General features: G+C 44.8%; 1 long non-coding RNA gene across 1 annotated transcript in view; it reads right to left on the reverse strand.

Annotated features, from left to right (window-relative positions):
- Positions 1-6,843: 6,843 nt before the first annotated feature.
- Positions 6,844-11,329, reverse strand: part of LOC107182829 — an 11,295-nt gene continuing 6,809 nt past the window's right edge. The window contains exon 2 of the long non-coding RNA XR_001513580.1: positions 6,844-7,110. This is a non-coding gene — a long non-coding RNA (uncharacterized LOC107182829). The remainder of the gene's footprint in view (positions 7,111-11,329) is intronic.

Below are 11,329 nucleotides of genomic sequence, written 5' to 3' on the forward strand. Positions count from 1 at the left end.
ACAGGTTTCAATGTTGTTGTTTTTTTATGTTAAGACATGCAATGAGTGTTTTCTCATGTGTATATTGGTAAACTTAATGGTGCTCACATTTCTCTAAGATTGTGAAATCGAATTTTTGGACTGGAACCCGGATTCTTTGTCCGCCGGAATCAGAGAATGAATCCACGAACAGAAAGTGGTATAGCAAAGGTGGAGATTTATTGAAGAACAAGTACAGACTTCCACATGGGGAGCGGGAAAGCGTCTCCCAGAATGGACTCTCACGTAGGGAGAGGGAAAGGGTCCCACAGAATTCTTTTTCCCTCTGGCTTATAAAGGCTTGCAGATCGTGGTGCCTTGCTATCCTCTCTGATTGGTCACTATCCCCTTAGACTGGTTACTATAGTAACTCCTGGGCTCAAAGGTTGAACCTCACATGGTACATGTAAGGTTCTCCCCCACCCTTCCTTATTGTTTTTCTATTCCCTTTGGGCTTTCTTCCTCTCCTTCTGGATGAAGGGCTTCCTTCTCTTTATTTTGTAAATATAGACCTTTTGCTGTTCCCAGCTACCTCATTCTATGGAAATGTACCTGTTGTAGCTTTTCAGCTTTTCTATTCTATGGAAATATACCTTCTGCTGCTCTGCAGCCCTGTGCTTCCTCCATGGTCCCCTTAATTTCCAAAATTTCTACAATTTCCTAAATCTGTCCTATTTTACCCCCTAAATTCCTGTTTCAATTTTATATTTTCCTTCATTTTTTTTTCTCTGATCATCAGGCGCCGTAATTTTTATCAATTGATATCAAAGTTTCTGGATTCTAGAGTTCTGTTGTTACAGAAGACCAGAGAAAAACCAAGCAATGCCCAGAGAAATGGAGTTACACTGTTTATTATGCCACATGGGCTCAGAGAAAGATTTCAAATTTTGAGCAAAACCATGGAAGAAGCCCTCCCCTTTTATATCTTTCCAGCCCTTTGTCTCCCAAATAAGCGTTTTTCCAGTCCCCTTTGCAAGTTCTTAAAGACCCCCATGTGCGGGGGCCTTGAGAGCACTACTAAAAGCCTGGTCTGGCACCAGCACTGATAACTTCTTCTGGGGATTGCTATGGCCTCTCTAAAATGGGAGTAAACAGGTCTTGCAGGACCAGACAATTAAAAGGGGAAGCGGTAGACTATAGGTCAGTGATGTAGAACCTTTTGAGCTTGGCGTGTCAGCATTTTGAAAAACCCTAAATAACTCTGGTGCCATGTCACATAGAAATTTTTTGATATTTGCAACCATAGTAAAACAAAGATTTATATTTTTGATATTTATTTTATATATTTAAATGCCATTTAATAAAGAAAAATCAACCAAAAAAGTGAGTTTGCGTGTCACCTCTGACACGCGTGTCATAGGTTCGCCATCACTGCTATAAGCTAATAAGAATGTGCATTAGGTTAATGGCACAGATTCAGATTGCTAGCCCCCCAAAAATGTCTCATTTTCCCCATCACTGTCTGTTGACTTCTGCCATGGAGTTCCTCTGAGGAATGGTTCATTTTGAAAGGGTGAGGGCTATGCCCTCCATCTTGCCCCAGATCCTCCATTTTTGGGCAGCAGCCATTAGCCATGTGCTCAGCAAGGAGCTTCTTCCTGGAAGCCCAAGCCTCTGCTAGCCACACCTAGGATTTCTTTAAACTAACCAATGATAATCAAGGGAAGTGCGTGCCATAGACACAACCACATCCTGTGTAACAAGACCCTGACTTGCCCCTGGCCAATCGGCAGGGCCCACAGTCCTCTCTCCTCCCCTTACTCCAACCCCCCTATAAAACCCCTCTCCCCACAGAGCTCTCTTTTTCTCTATGCCTCCTGCCTCTTCGTTGGCGAGTGTGGTGGACAGGGAGCTTGAGCTAGCTTGAATAAAGGCTCTTTTGCTTTTGCATTGGACTTGGCTCCCTGATGGTCTTTTGGGGATCCTGAAATCTGGGCTTAACACATTTCATATTCTCACCTCCTTATTACTAGTCTCTATTTGATGATATGTCATCATGATACCTCTTTCACTTTCAAAAAAATTATTTAAAAAGCATTACATATGTCCCCTTTTTACCCCCATAAACCCCTTCCATCCTTCACCAGCCCCCCACCTCAGGCCTTCAGCACCCTATTGTCTGTGTCCATGGATTATGCATATATGCATACAAGGTCTTTGGTTGATTACCTCCCACCCACCCAACCTCCTCCACTTTTCCTCAGAGGTTCTGCACTCTGTTCCATGCTTCCACATCTCTGGACCAATTCCATTCATCGGTTTATTTTGTTACTTAGATTCCACATATGAGTGCGATCATGTGATACTTGTCTTTCTCCGACTAACTTATTTTTCTTAGCATAATACTTTCCAGGTCCATGCTGTCTCAAAGAGTAAGAAATCCTTCTTTCTTTACTGCTGCATAGTATTCCATGGTATAAATGCACCACAGCTTTTTTATCCACTCATCTACTGGTGGGCACTGAGCTGTTGCCACATCTTAGCTATTGTAAATTGTGCTGCTATGAACATAGGGATGTATACATTCCTTCTGATGGGTGTTTTGGGTTTCTTAGGCTATATTGCTAGAAGTGGGATCATTGGTTCAAATGGCAGTTCCATATTTAACTTTTTGAGGAAACTCCTTACTGTTTGTCATAATGGTTGCACCAGTCTGCATTCCCACCAGCAGTGCACTAGGGTTCCCTTTTCCCCACATCCTCGCCAGCACTTGTCATTTGCTGATTTGTTGATGGTAGCCATTCTGACAGGTGTGAGGTGATACCTCCTTGTTGTTTTAATTTGCACCTTTTTGATGATCAGTGACTTTGAGCATTTTTTCATGTATCTCTTGACCATCTGTATATCATTTTTGGAGAAGTGTCTATTTAGGTTTTCATTTTGTTGATGGTTTCTTTTGTTGTGCAGAAGCTTTTTATTTTGATGTAGTCCCATTTGTTTATTTTCTTCTTAGTTTACTTTGCCCTAGGAGATGTACCTATAAACATATTGCTACGAGAGATGTCTGAGATTTTGCTACCTATGGTTTCTTCTAGGATTTTTATGGTTTCATGACTTATATTTAAGTCTCTTATCTATTTTGAGTTTATTCTGGTGTATGCTGTAAGTTGGGGGGCTAGTTTTATTTTTTGCATGTATCTGTCCAATTTTCCCAACAGCATTTATTGAAGACACTGTCTAGACTCCATTGTACACTCTTGCCTCCTTTGTCAAATATTAATTGAGCATAATGGCTTGGGTTGATTTCTGGGGTCTCTGTTCTGTTCTATTGATCTATATGCCTGTTCTTGTTGCTTGTACCAGGCTATTTTGATTACACTGGCTTTGTAGTATAATTTGAAATCTAGTATTGTGATTCCCCCAATTTTGTTTTTCTTTCTCAAGATTGCTGCAGTGATTTGGGGTCTTTTCTGATTTCATATACACTTTTGGAGTATTTGTTCTAATTTTGTGAAATATAGCATTGGTATTTTAATAGGGATTGCACTGAATCTGTAGATTGCCTTAGGTAGTATGGACATTTTAATGATGTTGATTCTACCAATCCATGAACACGGTATATTCTTCCACTTTGTTATATCTTCTTCTATCTCTTTTTCCAGTGTCCTGTAGTTTTCCAGTCACAGGTCTTTTGACTCCTTGATTAAGTTTATTCCTAAGTATCTTAATTTTATTGTTGCAATGGTAAATGGGATTGTTTGTTTAGTATCTCTTTCTGAGAATGCATTCATTATTGGCTGCATATTTGGGTTTGTGACTATGTATTAGGTAGATCTGCTACACCTCTCATCTCTAATGCAGGACAGTATCAAATGCTGTTTCTGTTTAATTAGATCAGGCAAAGACTGCCTGAGACTGCCTCTGTCTAAGACTCTACAGACTGATAGGATTTTGTCTTGAATTGCCTTCAGGCAATCGTCCACAGGTGTGGGATGAGTTTTTTCAACAGGGTGGGGTAATTGCTTCTGCTTTGAGGCTAATTGTTGTTCTCAGTCTCTTATTGGGCCTCAGAAACTCCATACCATGGGGCAAGGTGTTTTCCAATAGGGTGGATCTACTGAGGTCTTTCTGCAGCTACTAGGGTTCAGGAATCTGGAGAAGGGCTGTGCATAAATGAATGAAGAGACTAGAGAAGAAATATGAATTTGGAAGGCATTTTGGGGAGCCAGTTGGATACTTCATTCTAGTGACTAAGCTCCTCGAATCTCCAGACCCCTGGCTTTTTATTCCCACATTTTGCCCTATAGCAAAGCAGATATACATATCAAAGGTAAGGCTTGGTAAACAATAAAGGATTATCAGGTAGGGGAACTGCCCTCAGCTGTCTGGCAGCAGGCAATAAAATGCAGATCTTCAGCCCTGCTGAAAATGCCTATCAGCCTTCTGATGAACTTCTCAAATTTATTATGCCTTGCTGGACTTAGCCTCCAGCATGGATCAACTGTCTTCCCCCCAGGCAAACAGCCTGTTTAGCAAATATCTGTGTGAAAAGGATGGCCTCCACAGCATGAGGGAATGACTCAGCACTGGAAACTGGGTGTCTGCCTTCTGAGTTCTAACCCCATAGCCCCCAATCCTGGCTTCTGCTCACACATCTCCAGTCCACTCTGCCCTCCCTCTGCCGGAGCCCATGGTGAGTGGCTCCACAGGGAATTTTGTGTGTGTTGGGCCTTTAAGAGTGTGCTTGAATTTTCCAGCTGTCTCTCCCTGGCAGAGAGCAACCCTGCTGCTTTTATCAGAGTTCTTGCCAGTGAGTCTTCTGTTGATTTTTCAGGAAATTTTTCGGTATTTTAGTTATAATTTCAGTTTGGTCCTGGGAGCATATCCATGCAGCGTCCACTTACTCCGCTGCCATTTTTAATCTCTCCTTCTTCACTTCTTTAAGGTGGAATGTAAGGTGGTTGCCTAACATTCACTGGACATTTACAGTGGCCACTGTAAAGCTGTGTCAGTACTAAGTCCAACATCCAGGACCTCTCCCAGGCAGCTTATGTTGCCTACTTTTTCTCTCCTGTGTATATGTCTGTTTCCTGTTCTTTGCATGTTTCAAGATTTTTTAAATTGAAAATTAGATATTTTGAAGGCAATATATTGTGGCAACTGTGGATGTTGACCCCCTCCTTCCTCTCTGGGGTTGGTTTTACAGGTGTCTGCCTGTGTATGTGCTTGGTGACATGGCTGGACTGCAGAAGTACATCTCTTTCCCCTGCAGTGTGGAGACTTTGGTGTCACTCCTCAGAGGGTGCAGCTAGAGTGTGGGCAAGGTCACTGGGATGCAGAGATGGCAGGAGGCCTCTCTGACCATTGCTATCCCTATCTTGCCATTCAGCTGTCTGTCTCACTGGATGTAACAGCCAGTCTGCCATTTCTGATGATACCCAGGCATAAACAATGCACAGTCTTCTGGTCTGAGGCTTATTCCCACCCAGAAGGCTCTTCTTAGCTCTCTCTCTCCCCTTGGTTTTCATGGGTGAACTGTGGTTTAGCCTGATGTGCTGAACTAAAAGGAGCAGCCTGAGGCCTGAACTTTCCTGCACTGTTTCACATAAGGGCAGTTCCCTTGGGGAGCTCTTTGCAACTCTCTCTGCACTGTCTTTTTGCCAGCAGGATCTCTGCATCTTCTTGGCTTGTTTTTCCTGAGGTGGTACCTGCTCTATGAATGAGCTGGGTGGGGGCAGTCTGTAGGTGCTCTCAGCCTACTCTCACGGGGGAAGCACTGGGCAGAGGAAGGGCACCCCAAACTCTCGTGACACTCACCAGGAATTTAGCTTCTTTGACTTGGAGTTGAGAAATGTTGGTGGCCTGTCCCCCTCATATGATTCCACACCTTTTGATAGGAAGGGAGGATGAGGAGAGGAAGCCCTATCTTCTTGGCCATACCCACCCCCCAGTGAGGGGAGCTCTGTCTAGCTAGGAGGGTGGTAGCAGACTCACTGTACTCACCCAGTTTTGGTAAATTTTCTTGAATCAATATCTTTTCATTTGCTGAATGCACTAAGGACATTTCTGGAGATTATGTTTTTGTTTTTGTTTTTAATTACCTGTCACCTGTTTTACCTGCTTTGCTGCATGTGGGTCTTCATGATGCCTCGTGCTGCCATCCTGAGCACATGGGACCTTCCTTCCTGTTTCTGAACTAAGTTGATGCCTGTGGTTCTCAGACTTAGATGTGGTTGCCCACCTTGGAGGAACCTTAAAAATCCTGCTGTCTGGCAGATGGATTGTTTTGTGTTGATGTACATGACAGCGGTGAGAAGTGAGGGAAGACAGGACACCTGCTCTCTCTGAAGATTCTTTGCAGATGGGTTCTAGAGAAACACTAGCCTCATAAAGACAATGGAGCAAAATTCAACAGAGCTGGAAGCCAGTGCCCTTCACAGAATCATTTATAAACATATATAATGGTTAAAAGCCTTTCGAATGGCACAAGAAGAATTCTTCTAGTGACACAAGGGTCAGGGCAGGTGACTGATGTAAAGCAAAATAGCTACTTAACTGAAATGTTCAGCAATTACAATATTCCATTGCATAATGGCATTTAAAAATATGCTTTTATTGATTTCAGAGAGAAAGGGAGAGAGAGAGAGAGAGAGAGAGAGAGAGAGAGAGAGAGAGAGAGAGAGAAACATCAATAATGAGAGAGAATCATTGATCAGCTGTCTCCTGCACACCCACACTGGGGGTCAAGACTGTAGCCTGGGCATATGCCCTGATTGGGACTGAAACTTGGCCCTCCTCATTTATAGGTTGATGCTCAACCACTGAGCCATGATGGCTCAGTTGTATGATGGCATTTTTTTTTTTTTTTAGAGATGGGTCTCACTATGTTGCCTAGGCTGGAGTGCAGTGGCTGTTCACAGGCGCGATCCCACTACTGATCAGCATGGGAGCTTTGACCTGCTCCATCTCCGACCTGGGCCGGTTCACCCCTCCTTAGGCAACCTGGTGGCCACCCGCTCCCGGGAGGTCACCATATTGATGCTGAACTTAGTGCGGACACCCAATCAGCATAGCACACTACAGCCCAGAGCTCCTGGGCTCAAGCGATCCTCCAGCCTCAGCCTCCCGAGTAGCTGGGACTACAGGCGTGCACTACCCTATAATGGCATTTTATCAGGATGTTAACAGAATCAAAATGTGAAATACTAACTTTAATTTTCAAATGGCTGTAAGAGATGGCTTGGATGTGAACTGGAGGGGGTGTACCTCAACCCGGCCTGCCCCTATCACAGTCCTGGAGCCCTCAGGGAAAGGAGGCAACCTGGTGATCAGGGGAAGGCGATGCCCCATCACACCTCTGCTGCTGCCACTGCCAGCAGTGCAAGCCTCGGCCAACCTTGGTTACCTGAGCCTCGGGCAGCCCAGGGTGGCTAGGCAGCCAACAGCCAAGGCTTGCCTGCACCTTGGGCCAGCCCTGGGTGGCTGGGGGGCTGAGGGGACTGGGGGACTCTGGAGGCAGGTGTGCAGCAAGGCTGGGCCTGGCCTTGCTGCACCTGCCACCCCTGTGGGGCTGAGGGGACTGGGTGCCACAATCTTGCGGCTGTGGGCGCCACCACCTTTGAGGGAATGGCAGTCAATTAGCATATTCCCTTCTTATTGGCTGTGGGCGCTGCCATTTTTGAGGGCGGGGCAGTCAATTAGCATTTTCCCTCCTTATTGACTGTGGGCATTGCCATCTTTGCGACAACATGAGGGTCAATTAGCATATTCCCTCTTTATTAGATATATATGCATACCATGGCAGCTGCCTCTGCCTTGGCCCCTGCCTGGTGCACCTTTGGCCAGAAGGAAGGACATCTGGTAGGATGTGTAGTCTAATTAGCATATTATGCTTTTATTATTATAGATATAGTTATAGATATTTAGGTCCTCACCCCAAGTTTTAGCAAAGTTTTCTGTTATAATTACAATGCCCTTTAAGGTTTTAGAATAGATGGATCTTGGGGTGTCTTCCAAAACCACAAGTAATTCTCCCATTCTAGTGGACACCAGTGGGGTGTCCAACAGTTTAACTCAATTCTGACACTGTCTACCTGGAAGACTCGGTCCCAGAAGACTGTCCCTACTTCAGCGTCTTAGGTTGGCCACTGTAACAGGGCAGTGCAGACTGGGCTATAGACCCAGACACTTACTTTCAGTTCTGGAGGCTGGGAGGCCCAGATAGAGGTGCAGGGGGACTGGTGCCTGGTGGGAGCCTTCCTGGTTCAGACGGCGTCTTCTCACTGGGTCCTCCTGAGGCAGATCTGTATGTTCTCATTTATAAGGACATACTAATAAATCCCATTCATGGTGCTCCACCCTCATGACCTCAACACCTCCTAACACCATCTCAATGAGAATTAGGATTCGGCATGTGAATTTAGGGGGACAGACCCTATAGCTGAGTTAGCTCCCGGTGTCATGCTGTGAGCCCTAAGGGACCCATCAACAATTAGGTCTAACACAAGCCACATCCTCAGCCCATCAGGTCTGGCTCCGATTCCTTCTGGAATAAAGGAATCTTTGAGTCTGACTCATACCTGGGTGGCCAACAAGGAAAGGCACCAAAGCACTCATCTCAAACTTAAAGACACCCAACCCCCATGTGAATAGGAGGGGGCATGGCTGACTCCCCCTGGGAGGGACAGTCTCAAGGGTGTGACTGAAGGTCAGGTACGTTACTCCCTGCTCACAAAGCCCAGGCTGCCTTAGGAGGGAGGTGGAGGCCGCAAGTTTGCTTTCTCTGTGTTTGACTCAGGGAAGATTTAAAAATTGAGCCAACATTTTTTTTGTATCCAGAAACTATCAGGGTGATTATAAAAGGCCAAAGCCCTCAGCTAAGTCGGTTTGCAGTAGGCAATACTAGGAGCGTTCACAGCCAGCACGAGAAGCCGGTGAAAGCCAGGTGCACCCCTCACCAGGGCCTGCCTGGGGTGCTAGGGTCTCCAACCCCTGCCCTCAGGTGTCTGTCACAATCTGTTCCCTGTCTCTTCTTTTATAAAAGCTTTGCAGAACTCTGACCACAGAATAACCTTTATGAAGATAATGTTATTTTTCTTCTAAAGCTCAGCCAGAGTACCCAGATGCAGCCCTAAGAGTGAGAATGGTGTGGCCCCATCTTGTCTGATGGGCACAGAGCTGTCACTGTCACAAACACCTTAACACAATTCTGACAGTGACACAGTGAGCCCACACATCACGGGGCACAATCCCTCTGAAAATTTCACTTTAAAAAGTAGCATTTCCTTTCAATTCCTCATTTCTGGCAATTATTAGCCTAAATTTGTAATGAATGATTTATTTTTAAAGAGGCACAAAAAAATGATAATGAAGGGCCTTGGTTTTGAAATGGAAATGCAGAAGGATAGTAAGAAGATAGGAAAATTCCTTGACTACTGGAATAAGGAAACTGAGGTAGAATAACTAAACAAAGCCAAGCAATTTGAGCAATTTACAGCCAGGTGGGTCCCCACATGGTGGAAGGTGTTACCTTCCCTAATCAAGGACACTTAGGGTAAATGGTTTACACATTCCAGACTGTGCCAAGGCAGACTGGCCTTAGTCCCAGTTCCTCTTCAATGACATTTTAAAAAAAATGAAACTAACCAAAAAACTCCTGACCCCTTTATTTTTTGTTAATCCTCACTAGAGGATTTTTTTTCTATTGATTTTTAGAAAGAGTGGAAGGGAGAAGGGCAGGGAAGAGAGAGGGGGGTGGGGGAGAGACAGAGAGAGAGACAGAGAGAGAGAGAGAGAGATAAAGAAACATGGATGTATGAGAGACACATTGATTGGTTGCCTCCTGCATGCACCCTGACCAGGGCCAGGGATTGAACCTGCAACCCAGGTATGTGCCTTTGACCAGGAATTGAACTTTTGGCCCTTGGGTGCTCGAGCCGATTCTCTAACCACTGAGAAACACTGACCAGGGCACTCTGGACCCTTCATACACACATTTTGATGAATCAACACAATGAAGGACTCACCTGGAAAGGCTAATAAATATTCTGTTAGGACCCTCCCCTGAGACCTCCCTCAGGATTCTGTGGGGCCCTGTCTAAGAATACACCGGATGTTCAAGGCTTCTCTAAGCATGGGCCTAATTAGGGTGCTCAAGGCCAAGATACTTTTAAGCAGGTGCAAGGCCACAGCAATCTCACGAATACTGTGCCCTTCTGTAGCCAAATAATTGATGTTACTGTTGGCAGCTAGCCTTCATTGTCTAAGTGGTAATATATGTTACTGAACAGCTAGTCTGCTAGAGTATGAAGAAGATGAAGCTGGAGAGATGGAGCTGAGAGCTAGTACTGCTACGATGTAAGGTTAAGAGCTCATAGAGAGCTCAGATATAGCTGCCATGTAACCAGACAGTGTGCTGGGCAGGGGAGACAGGAGAAGCTGTTGAGCCAGAGAGGCTATAGCTCTAAGGGAGAGCTCAGGTACTATTTCTATGTAAAGCTATAGGTTTAGAGGCAGCATGCGGCTGCTCAGATAATAGCTGTGGGTATAGAGATTAATGCTGCTTTATGGGCAAGATATGTATTTATCAACCAGTGTCTGGCTGCCTGCCTATATGGAATTGCGGTGAAAGACTATATTTTCTGATGGCTATATGGCCTCTAGGCAGTGGCAGTTTGTCCTAGGCTGACCCCCAAACCTGTCTCCAAGGACCCCTTTTTCTCTCTCCTGTTGCTTCTTCTGTCTCCAGTTTTAATAAACGTACTCTCAAAATCACTGGATTGGTATTGTGAAATCTTTCCTGCATGAAGTGAAAAACCCTCATACTCTCGGTGGGCCCAGTCCTGTCAGCTAACAGAAAGAGAAAGGATAACCCAGTTTTGAACTATCTTTAGGAGAACGAGAGGATTAGGAGCAGACACCATTTTCTCCATAATTTGATTTATTCTTTTTTTAAATCGTTATTGTTCAAATTATTACAGTTGTCCTCTTTTTCCCCCCCATAGCTCCCCTCCACCCAGTTCCCACCCCACCTTCTGCCCTTACCCTCCCCACCCCTGTCCTCATCCATAGGTGTACGATTTTTGTCCAGTCTCTTCCCGCACCCCTCACACCCCTTTCCCCCCCGAGAATAGTCAGTCCACTCCCTTTCTATGCCCCTGATTCTATTATATTCACCAGTTTATTCTGTTCATCAGATTATTTATTCACTTGATTTTTAGATTCACTTGTTGATAGATGTGTATTTGTTGTTCATAATTTGTATCTCTACCTTTTTCTTCTTCTTCCTCTTCTTAAAGGATACCTTTCAGCATTTCATATAATACTGGTTTGGTGGTGATGAACTCCTTTAGCTTTTCCTTATCTGTGAAGC

This window comes from Myotis davidii, unplaced genomic scaffold (assembly GCF_000327345.1).
Source record: "Myotis davidii unplaced genomic scaffold, ASM32734v1 scaffold2938, whole genome shotgun sequence".
NCBI classification, from domain to species: Eukaryota; Metazoa; Chordata; class Mammalia; order Chiroptera; family Vespertilionidae; genus Myotis; species Myotis davidii.